The 12606-nt window shown below is 46.4% G+C and overlaps 1 protein-coding gene across 1 annotated transcript in view; it reads right to left on the minus strand.

Moving 5' to 3' along the window:
* The window catches only part of Etv6 (ETS variant transcription factor 6), a 229538-nt gene that overhangs the window by 152342 nt on the left and 64590 nt on the right, over positions 1–12606 (minus strand). The gene's annotated exons all lie outside the window — the stretch shown is intronic.

Raw genomic sequence — 12606 nt, forward strand, 5'->3', positions numbered from 1 at the left:
CACACACACACACACACACACACACACACACACACACACACACACACTACTGTCTAACTAAGGCCACGATTATACTGACCCAAGAATTCAATGGCAACTACAATCCACGTGGCATGAGCCAGTCATAATAACAAGGCTTCCAGGTAGAGAGAAATTCCTCAGACTGCCAGCACTCTCAAACATATAAAAAGGCATTTCTGTCACATTTCCTTTCTCATTCACACATGGTAAAGTCGGTGACCTCTGGAGCAATCTTCTCAGGTGCTACTGTAGCCCATTTTTCAGGCATGAACACACACCTGGTACCACATGGCAACACTGTTTCTATTGAGGCAGCTGCCTAACAGCTCCAGGGACCTTGGAGAGTGTCTTCAGGGAAAGGTGCAAAGCCTGAAAACAATCCTTTGATCTCAGGGCTCACACCCACAGGAGCACGCTCAGGAGCACAGGAGATAAAAACTCTGAAAACACGGACAAAGTTCACTTGACAGCTGCCGGTTCCAGGCTGTGAACCGGCACACCTGGCCATTTGGCCACTCCTTCCTTCGGCCAAATTTTACCTGCCTGAACAGGAAGCAGTGACAGACACAACGCCTGCCACGGCACTTGCACAGGACCCCGGTTAGAAACCAGCTGAACTGTTCAGGCAGTGCAGTGTGTCAAGCCATCAAAAACAAGAGAGAATATGTGTCAAAGTGTTTTACAAGCTATCAAGCCCAGCATACACTATTGGACATTCTGCTATTAAGTAACACCAACACTGGAATGTCGAGGGGCCAGGAGATGGCTTGGTAGGTGATGTACCTGCTGCATAGCACAAGAACATGAATGTGGACCCCCAGCAGCCATACAAGAAGCTAGGTGCAATAGTGTGTAGCCACAATGCCAGTGCCACGGAGATGAAGATAGGGTGCCAGGTGGAATGGCCCCGTCTCAAAACCTAGGTATGCAAACTGAGGAAGACACAAGACATTAACTTCTGGCTTCCATACACATGCACACATATGCGTAACACACACACACACACACACACACACACACACACACACAAAACAAACAGAAAACAAAACTGTCAATAAACATCAGTGATGATTCGATCACTACGTGGTCATACAGGGAAATCAGGGATTGGTTACTATCGTGAAAAAATTAAGAGACCTGAACATTTAATAAACTCGTGAGGTTTCTCCAAATGATAAGTGTCTACACTGTGAATCTCAACTTGAAGGGGAATCTCCAGGAAACTTCAAGGCTGGCTCTGCCTCTTTCAAAGGTATCTCCTACCACCTACGATGGCCTAAGGACGCTCTTGATGCAAGTTATCTGTTCTCTTGACTACCTTGATCGCATCTTGAGTCCACAAGCATTCCTTGAGTATATACCATGTGTTAAAGGTAAGGGGTAGTGGTGTGAGTATGTGATTGGGCCCAGAAGTAGATAGGGAAGAAGTCTTGCCTCCCCTTGAGGTCACAAGAAGGAGTCAGCTGGGCAGGTAAAAAGGCCCCTCCTCCCCCAAGGGATGAGGGCTCACGATAGAACACATACCACTTCAATGGGACAAAGAGGAATCACAATTCAGCTTGTGAAGCCACTGCCTTCGAGCACGCTCTTAACTTCATTGCAAAAGTAGGTAATGGGGAAACTCCTTTTATTACAGAACAGGTCAGAGCCTAATGAAGCAAGTGTCGTTCCAAAAATAACTGCAGGATTGCCAAGTATTGGTGACTGGCATCTCCCTTTAACTATGCACAGTCCGAAACAAAACGTATTACCACTTGAACTTGTAATTCTGACTGATCCATTCACTCATGCATGGAAGTGCTTAGTACTGAACTAGGGTTGGGACATGTTCTGGCAGGGATTGGGTCTTTCAAGGGAATAGGTGACGGTGACTCCCTGTGACTGTGAACGAGAGAATGGGCAGCAGCAGGTGACAAGACAGTTCACTAAAAAACATGTAACGAATGCTGTTTGGGCTACAGTCTGTCCCCTCAAGGTTCAAGGGCTGGAAGCTTGGTCTGCAGTGTCCTGAGGCTGAGGGAAGTAAAAGCTTTACAATGTAGGGCCTGCGGAAGCCAGTCAGGTCCCGGTGGCTCTACCCTTGCAACTGGATCAATGCTGACACACCTGAGGAGGCTGATATAAAGATGCTCACTGGACACCAGGCTGTCTAGACCTGCCAGCCGCCAGAGCAGTGACCAGATGAAACTTCTTTTCCTTACAAAATGCCCACCCTCGGGAATTTTGTTATAACAACACAAAAAGGGCTAACAAACACAGTTGTGAGACTCCAATGAGAAGTGGAAGAGCCCCAGGGCAGGAGGATAAGATGTACACGTATGAATATGAAACTGGAGTGGCCTTCACCAAACCCCCTGCTATGAAACATGGAGGAGGATCTCCCAGTAATACAAGTCACCTGGTCAAGAAGCTCTGGAGGCTGGTGAGTCGGCTCTGTAAAGAAAGCTCTTGTCATGCAGGCCTGACAACCTGGTCCCCAGATCCCACATAAAGGTGGAGAGAGAGAAAACCAACTCCACAGAATTGCCCACTGACACACACACACACACACACACACACACACACACACACACACACACGTGGAAGCTTTCAAGAGTCTTGTACATACACATCCAGGGCAGCTCCTATGATTTTCCAAGTTAACACTGTATGTGCTTCTGTAAGACGTGTTTTCCCCCACCCCAATTCAATCCTCCATCTGTGCACAGAACAGCAGTACAGACTTCCTGACACCTACTGGCTCACAGTAGATTTTCAATCTATGTTTACTTCATGCTCAGCCACAAGGCAGGCAACGAGAAACCAACGGAAAACACACACCCTGGAAACCCCACAGATTCAAGCCTGGATGTAAACTCCCCCAAGGCTGATGGGCACAGGCCCACTCCAAAGACTAAAGAGTCACAGCTACACCCCACACTCCCTTCCAAACTCTCTGCACGCACTCCTTTGCTGAGAGCCGCCAGCCAGGAAGGCTCCAGGCAGACCCTCAGTGCTTGCTGTGAGCCCTGGCCATCTTCACTGCAAAAGGCAGCCCCTGTCAGGACCCATGGGGGAAAACCTGAGCTTCAAGAGTAACTGGAGACTTGGGGAACTGACCTGCTTACCAGCTGAAACACCTAGTACAGTACAGCTGGGAGTTTAAAACTCACTGCAGCATGAAGACCAGCTTCCCTATATGGAGGGCCAATGCGTAGCATCCCTTAGGCTGAGAGCTGGGGTGCAATCCTTTGCCAACCCCACTGGGTCAGAGGACCCCGAGGGTCTGCTCACCTCAGAGAAACTCTGAGGAATATGAGTTCACGCTCCCAGGCCCTATGCTCTAACTGGATGTTCATTCTCAAGGACTCTGGACCTTGTCCCAAGGAATACCATTTGTTTCAAAGATGCTTAAGAGCTAGGGGTGGTGGCATGGACCTATTATCCCAGCATCTGAGCAGAACAGGTAGAAGGATCGGGAGTTTAGGGTCATCCTCAGCTGCACAGAGTGGCCCATACAGCAGCCAACAAAATTAAAACATCTTACATGGTTAGTAATGACACCTTGTCCTAATGAATGTGGCTCTGCAGCCTGAGAAAAATAGAAACTGGACTTACAAAAGTGAGGATCAAGGACAAGTGAAGGTAAGACAGGACTGCAAGGGACCCTGATGGGTAAATCCAATTTGACTTGTAGAGATGCTGATATGCATTAAATATCCATGGAACTCCAATAACATGCCTAATACTCACTCTTGAGTGAGAGACACAAGGACTTCCTCACGGAGCTCATATGTCCAGCAGTCACAGTTTAGGGCGACAACTGCATACATCACTTTTTAAATCTAGGCTTTTATGAGCTGCATTATGAGCCTGTTTCCCCAGAGCAAGAAAAAAATGGGAGGTAGCTAGGGCTACAGAGAGAAAGAGGACAGAAGAAGGCAGGGAGAAAGGAGGGAGGGGTCAGTGCTGGGAGGGCTTAGTCTTTGGCAGGTGTTAAGTCCTCAAAGACTATTAACAAACAGGGAAGCTGTAAGGGGCTGGTGCTACTGAACAGCCGGCACATGGCAGCAGGCCTCTCACAGAGTACTCATGACCCTGAAATACTAGCGTTCTCATTTTGAGGGACACGGTGTTAACTGTAAACTGATGATCATCAAACAACAGATTCAAGGCAGACAGTCTGCTTTCTCGGCTCATTTTGTCACCTCTGTCACACCCGCAGTTTAAAAGCGAAGTCTCTGGAACTTGGAACTTCTCAGATTCCCGCCCCACAGCCACCAAACCGAAACTACAAGGTGAGGGCTCAACAAATATTTGTATGCCACTGGTGTTACTCTGGTGGACGTTAGAGTTTGAGTCCCAAAGTACTACAGTCAGTGTTCCTCCATAGAGTGGCTAAGTTATGTAGAGTATAAAATGCTGTCTGCTTCCTCACAGGAGTGGGCAATGGTCAGAACACAAGAACCGTCCATTTTTCTTCCTTTAGGGAGTGGCCAAGGATTAGGTCCTGGTGGAGAAGGTCTCAATTCTCGTTGTTTACAGAAGAAGCACCTGCGTTACACGATTTTTCTACTTCAATATAGACAGGCTGGTGAGGTACAGGTGAGATCCTAGCTAGAACTAGAGTGGATTAACCCCTTCCTTCCATCACTGGGTAAATGTAGTGGGCTGTATTGTTCCAAAATGGCCACCTACTGATCAGAACATGAAACCTAAGAGGGAAAGCATTGTGTCTACCACCCTAACCAAGCCTAGGACAATGCCTGAAGGGGGAGAGCGTCTGTTTGTTCACTAGAGAGAATTCAGCTATCCACACATGTATGACAGGACCTCCCCTTCTTCAGCGCTGCTAAGCAAAGGCTCCAGTGTTGCTCACTAGCACCTTTCCTAAGGACAAGCAGAGGAGAAGGGAAGGTGAGGAAACACACTTGTTGATTTCTCTCCTCGTTAGCAGTTCTGAACTGCTGAACCAGAAACGTTACTGACTAAAATGAAACACTAGAGAGAAGTGTAGGCTTTAGTTTCTCATGCAGTCCCGTCTCTAACAACCAGGCTCACTAAGTCTGCCTTGCCCTGTCCTTGAGCAAACAGAAGCGGAATGCTCAAAGTCTACAACTTCCGATGTGACTGTTCAAATACAGCCCTCACAACTGTCAAAGTCAAAGGCAACTCTGACCACCCCCAGAAAGGCTCTGAGGAGCGATCCCATCTTAACGCACCAGTCCACATTTCTATACCCCAAATGAATAACTGCATCCTCACTGAAAACAAAGGAAGAGGAGAAAGCTGCCATTCCTTATGATATATGCCAGCCATATGCTAGGGTACAAGGTCCTCAGCAACACATCTTAGAACCACTGCCTTCTCAATTCTAGACAACCCATGCAAGGCACTTTTTTTAAATTCTGAAAAACTGAGGCTTAGGGAATGTTAAGTACCAGATTCCTTAGGTGCCAATAAGATCTGAACACAGCCTTTTCACCCTTCTGAACCCAAATCCACTTACTCCACATACACAGCTTCACAAAGGTTCTTACCTCCACCAAGAACTGTGTCTAGCACCACTCCCGAGGCTGATTTTGGGGACTGCTGTGCCAACGGCTCCTTGGGACGTTTAAGGCGATGCCTGAACATGCTAATAATGTCTTTCAGATATCAACTCTTCCCCCTTCAGTAATCACTAATACAAATAACCGCCAGTTTTTGCCTCTCTGCCAAATCTGTACACATGGACACTGTCCCGTTTATGCTTTTGATTAGTGATTAGCAGACCAGCATTTCCTGCATGGTGGAAGCCGAGGCCCCATTGTGAGGAACGCCCTCACTTCCCGGATGGCTTATGGCCAACCAGTGTATGGTGCCCATGGAGCAGGAGCCCATGACCTTCCTACTTTAAGGAGGAAAGTAGCCAATAACCCACCATGAGAGGAGCAGGGAGAAAGCCAGCATCGCCATCATCTACAGCACCTTCCCTTCCCTGTTGCTCCTCCCAGCCCCTGCTGCAGTCCCATTGCCTTACTGCATTTACTGCTCTTCCCTCCTAGTCTGGATACTCCTGGCAACACTACCAAGGTACCCCAAAAAAAAAGACCCCAACGTGTATGTTTGTCACTGTAAGAAACACAAAGGCCTCTCACTGTTGTCCACAGACAAATGCATCTTTATCTAGAGTCTTGTCAAACTGCAGGCTTACTTACTTTACTACTGTTGGTTTGTGAGGGAAAAGCAAGTCAGTGTGGCTTTGGCTCCATGCCAGAAAACACTACAAGAATCTGTACTGATTTGAGGCAAGAATATCTCTTCATATCTCTATGCACAGCGCTTCTTGTCTCTGTCACTTTCTGAAGCTAGAAGACCAGTACAAGAGTCTGCTGCTATGTCTAATACACACCTCCTTGCTCAAAGGTTATACAAATCAGAGCAGGGAGCATCATCCTTTACAAAAAGAGAGCTTTGTGGTCCTGGACACCTGCAGACTGCCCTGGAGATAATGTCAACCCCTTCCATGTACTCCTTCAACTTATTTGATTTAACCTGGTCCTCCCTGGTTGCATGCCAAGGAAACCATACTGATGGTCCTCACAGACTCCCTCCAAACAACAAACACCAACACTTCAGACAGCCTCGGCAGCCTCAGGTAATTCCTGTTGGAATGACTTCCCGAATCCCAGGTCAGACATGTGGCAGAGGCCCTCACCATGACGGAGGCTGAGAGTCACAAAAACCCAAAACCAGTTCCTGCTCACGGCAGTACGCATGTCTGAACACCACTCCGAGTTCATGGGAATGACCCATGCGGCTATCCAGGGGCCCTGCACTTGCCTGTGCTTGCTTTAATGTTCTGTTGTGGCTGTCCTGAAATTCGTGGTGATTTATATACAGAGAGGCTTGCACCTGCAGCTTGGGTCCCGCCAGGTACGCAGCCGGCCAGTCACTTTGAAACATCTAGCAAGTTGGGGAAGCTATACTAGAAGGAGCAGGGTGGGTGTGGTCAAGCCTGCTTCAGAGCAGGTTGCTGAGGTGACCCGGATGGTTGGCATGGGTGAGGGGGCCACCAGTGGGAGCCTGGAATGGGGAACCACAAGAGACTCTCAATACGCACCATTAAGTACCACTTCTCAGAAAACTCCCTGTCTTTCCAAAACCCTCAATGATGGGTCCTGTTCATTTCGTCATAGTCTCTCTGTCTCAGAAGTGTGGCTTTCCCCCTCCACAGGCACTTGTCTACAGGGTGGTATTCTGTTGGCTTCGCCTATTCAACCTGAGCTAAAGAGCTGCTAAAGGTCTACTTCCAGGCTGTTCCCAGAGGCCCAAGCACTGTAGTCTCCAGAACCAGAAGCTCAGAACTAGAAGCTGGGACAATCTGGGGCCACTCATAGTCTAGAATGTGGACACAAATTCCTAGCACAGCCTCAAAGAAGCAATCTCTGAAAAGCTCAAGTATTTGACAAAAGAGGTCAGTAAGCAAAGAGGTGGGGCTTTTATGATTAGGTTTGCCATACATGAGTGCTTGTGCGTGTGTGTGTGTTTATTTGTGTACATGTACACACACATAACAACCCATGCATGTATAACTAGAGGCCAGAGGTTGAAACAGGGTCTTTCTTGGTCATTTTTGACCTCAGTTTTTTGAGACAGGGTCCCTCACTGGGGCTACTGAGCAGCTGCACTAGCTGGCCACTGAGCCCCAGATCCTCTTGTCTCTTTCCATTTCTGGAACTGCATAGGTGTGCTACCACTCCCTGGCTTCTTCGTGGGCTCTATCAATATAAACTCGGATCCCCATGTCTGCACAGCAAAGAGTTTTGCCACTGAGCCATCCTCCACCTGACACTGTTTCTTTGAGCACTTCCATAATGAGCGCCTGCAGGCACATGGGATGACAACTTCTATTAATGTTCTCAGACATGACAGATAGAAACGGATGGATGCTCCTTACTCAACATACATACAGAGAGAGAGAGACAGAGACAAAGAGAGAGATACTACAGCATACTGTACTATACTGGGGAACAGCAGCTGACAAAAAAAGCAAAGCAATGATGTATGTATTTAGCAGACATAAATATTCCACAGTGCCCTGCTTCCTGCTTGCCACTTCAGTCTATCTTAATCCCTGCTCATGGCCTCTCCTCCAGAACCCTGAAATCAGCAGGAAGCAGATATGTTTTATGGGCTATGTGTCACTTAGTGCCGCCTGCGCATATTAATCCGTGATGAAATGAGGGAGCTGAAGCAATCACCATCAAAGTTGAAGATGTGGCTGGCTGGGCCCCTGGTCTGGCCACTCTTGGGAAAGCAAAGCCAGTTGCTTGGTAAAAGGAAGAAACTGTAGCCCAGCAGATTCCTGGAGTGTAGGAGCAATGCTAGGGTACGGTGGACAGAAAGAGTACCAACAGGAAAAGAAAGCATTCTCTGAGCTCAGGGGATGGCATCTGTGTCCACAGATGGCCCCAAGCACCCTTAACTTGTCTTCTGAAACACTTATTCAAATGACAGTTGCTGCTTCCCAAACTGGCCCTGGCCTGAACCCTTACTGAATCACAATCACCTACCTATTTTAATATACAAGGCAGCTCTGCCTACTCAGAAGACTGGGATATGTGGCTGAGCAGTTTACTAACGGGGTAGAACAGCTTTAAGGCCACTAAGGGGTTCATAGTGCCGACGACTGGAAAATGGCGCTGAATCACACAGATCCATGAAACACTAGCACAACCATACAGTGGCTCCAGTGGCTATTTCACCCATAGCACCAAAGAGAAAGTAGAGTGTCAGAGCTGGAGGAAGCAGAAGTGATCCTTTATAGCAGCATTCATATCACAGATGGGGATGGCTCAGGTTCCTGGAGACTGCTCTGAACAGCAGCATTCCACAGCATCTTCAGAGCATTCCTAGAACCAGAGGGGAACCAGTTCCATTCTGCCCATATCCACCAATTTTCTCAAAGAAGCCAGTTTCTCCTAAATACTAACACAAACAGCACTGTAGAAGTGAAAGTGGCAGAGGGACCTGACATGGTCAGGACATCTTACTGGGGTCCAGTAAAAAAGAAACAAACAAACCCTTCCTACTTTATCACACTGTAGCCCTGATCACTCCACATATTTGGTTCCACATCATCTTTAAACACAGGGTAATAAGCAAGATGTAGTTTTCTTCAGCTTTTCAGTAACAGACCAGAAAGCCTGGCAACTTCCCTCTAAGCAAGCCTGCAGGCTCACCACTCTAAGCCAAAGGATGCAGTTCTCTCCAGGGCTCTCCAGCTTCTGAGAGCACAGAAATAGGGGGTCCTTACTTGTCACCGTAAGAGACTCAATTCAGGAGATAGATATGCTCCAGTGTGGAATGGCTTAGTGGGCAGAGAGGCTTGCCACCCAAGCCTGACTGCCTATAAGGTCACTCTCTGGGTCTCATAAGGGTTGGAAGGAAAGAACCAACTCTACAAAGTTGAACTCTTACTTCCACATGTGTGCTGAGGCACGTATGTGTAAACACATACATACATACATACATGCATACATACATACATACATAAGCACACGCATATGTACATAAGTGTAATATATGTAAAAATTGTAATTATGCATCTGTTCATCCCATGTCAATCATGTATATTAAAAATTTTAATTAATTTTTTTAAAAGAAAATTCTCTAATTTGGGTTAGTTTCCTTCTAGTCCTTCTCCAAATGTAGGTATTTTTAAAGAACCTTAATGCCTTTACTTTCAAATATCAATATCACACTGTGAAATTGTGATAAAAGCTATAGAAAGAAATCAGCTGCCAGAAAAGTTCAGTTCCTGACCATCAAAACCCAACTTCATCCCAAAATAAGAAAATGAGCGCTGGCCTCTTTGGCTGACTCACTTTTGTCAGTGAGAAGGGGAAGGAATCAAAGGGGCAGAGCATAGACACAGAGAGCACAGCCTAGGCAGGACAGAGCTGGGCTCCAAGCCCGGAAGACCACTTGTCAGTTAGGTGACTTTGGGTAAGTTATCTGATCTTCCAAGCTTTGGTTTTTCTTGTCCTTTGAAAATCAAAGTGCTTCATCTCCTTTCTCACAGGACTGTGGTGAGGATGCCAGGCAATACTGTATCTGTCAACCTCATGACAGCAAGCAGCACGTTCCCACACTTATTTGCAATGTGCCTCTTCTCAGCTGCAGTTACCTGTGATCAGCTGCTGACCAAAAATGGCAAATGGAAAATCCTAGGATTAAAATAATTTGTTTTAAGTAACTTTTATTATTTACTGTTATAATTATTTTATTATTTGTCAACACTTTACTGTGCCTCATTTGCAAATTAAAAATATAGAGAGGTACATTTTTTAAGAAAATATAGTCATTTTTATTTCAGTGACCCACAGATGGCAAAGCCAAAGGGGTTTCTATAATATTATACACTCTAGTGACATCAAGTAATGTTCATGTAAATACATTCCATGATGTTCACCTAACAACCAAATCACCCGAAGTCCCTTTCTCAGAACATACTCTGTTGCCAAGCACAGTATCTGATACTACTGGTGGCTTCAGGTACCCACTGGGGGTCTTGGGACACAATCCTCAAAGAAAGGGACTGCTGCCTATCAGTCATGGGCTCCATTCATGGTGATCATTTTTACCTTTGACTTCTCTCCCTCCTGAAAATAAGAGTCAACACAATCACATTCTGCACTCAAAGCTCTTGAAAACTAGAAGGCTCAATTCCACCATCCCGCTGACCAGACAGCCAAGGAAAGAGAAATGACCTACAATCACAGAATGCTGCCATTTTCAGTCTATGTGCTTATAAAATCGTTTAAAAGAATTTTATGTCACCCCAGGCATTCCCACTGGCACTGCACGAGGTCATGATCTCATCGCCTAACTGGGATGCTGTATCACGTTAAAACTGGGTCAAATGGGTACAGTCTCCCATCTACAATTCCTCTGCCATAGGCCGCAGTCAACCTCTTTATACACGGAACTACCCTTCAATATGCTCACTGCCTTCTAACAAACGTCATGACAACCAGACCCACAGGCATGTCTTATTGCTCTATGTTCCAGCCTCTTACATGCCTGATTCAAATGTCCCCTTCTCTCTTCACCAACAGGTCTACTCTCATTAGGTCAGCTGCATGGCAATATACCCACACATCTACAAGTGTGTTACAGCACTGGCTTCTCGTTTCCCTTCAATTATAATAACTTACCTACACAGCTGTCTCTACAGCTAGACGGTGAGTTGCCTCTTCCCCACCTTTAAGCCTTAGCTTCTTGTCTCTTGGGCCGGAGTTAACCCTCACATATACAGTAGGCAGTCCAGAAAATCTTACTGAATTATATACTTAATTGGTTAATTGGTTTCAGCAGGCCTCTAATCAAATATATGCTTGGAGAAAAGAAGCAGGACCGGGTCATTAGGCAATTCATTATCGCAATATCTTTGATTAGTCAGCTGTCACTCTTGAGAGCCCAGCAAGCTGAAGGTAAGCTGAAGGTATGCCCAAGACTGGTGGGCACCAATCAGAGCCAAGAACAGAGAACAGCAACCCTGGTCCCCCATGGCCTAGGAACATGTTCCATTGCCTGACCTAACTCTCTTGCCACCTACTTGCTCTCATCGCCAATTTTTAGATATTCATTCACTCACTCAATAAATGTGGTGTGCTATGTACTTTTCTGACTCAAGATACAGCAGTAAGCCAAATGAAGTCCCTGACTTAGATCCTAGATCTCAGCCTCTGTCTAATGAATCACCCAGGGATTTTGCCCAAAGCACAAGTAGCCTTGGTAAGTGAAGGGAGGGGCTCGGAAACTGCCTTTCAAATCCGCTCCCCATTGATGTTGATGCTAAGAACATGCTACTCCACAGTCTCTTCATCATGAGATTCCAGACAAGCACACTGGCTCTGGACGCTGGCTGTACACAGGGCTCATCATTTTAGAAAATGCTAATGTCTGGATCTCTTCCCGCAGAGTGTCCAGTTTAATTTCTGCAGTGCAATGTGGCATCGAGACTTAACAGCTCTCCGAGTCATTCCAATGAACACCTGAGATTGACAACCACTGTCCTACTGGGAGGGCAGACAGAAAAAGGAGAAATAGTCCACACAGTAAGTACTCAAAGGAGAACAAGGTAAGGCAAGCACTCGGCCGAGGCAGGGTACATGACTTAGTCTACGGAAGCTGAAGGAAGCCCTTCTGAGGGGGTACTGCTTGAACAGATCCTGAAACAAAGTTTGAAGAACAAGGCAGGCGGTTATTTTAGCTCTGTGAACTAAAGCATACAGAGGCCCCGAGTAGAGTGTGCTGGGCAGGAAACAGTAGAAGGCACTAATAAGCAGGCACAACCAGTGGATGTCCACAGAAACAGAGGCTTGAGATCATGTAAAACACGGTGTCCAGTCTCAAAAGAAAATCGAGGTACACAAAACCTGAAGAACTCTGGAGGGCCTGAGGCAGGAAGACCACAATTTCCAGGCCAACCTGGGCTATCAAGTGAGGCCCTGTCTCAAATAACAAAAACATTTCAAATAACAGCAACAGGCCTGAGGGAGTTTAAAACCAAAAAAAAAAAAAAAAAAAAAAAAAAAAAAAAAAAAAAAAAAAAAA

Source organism: Psammomys obesus, unplaced genomic scaffold (assembly GCF_907164565.1).
Source record: "Psammomys obesus unplaced genomic scaffold, mPsaObe1.curated_primary_1811, whole genome shotgun sequence".
Taxonomy (NCBI): domain Eukaryota; kingdom Metazoa; phylum Chordata; class Mammalia; order Rodentia; family Muridae; genus Psammomys; species Psammomys obesus.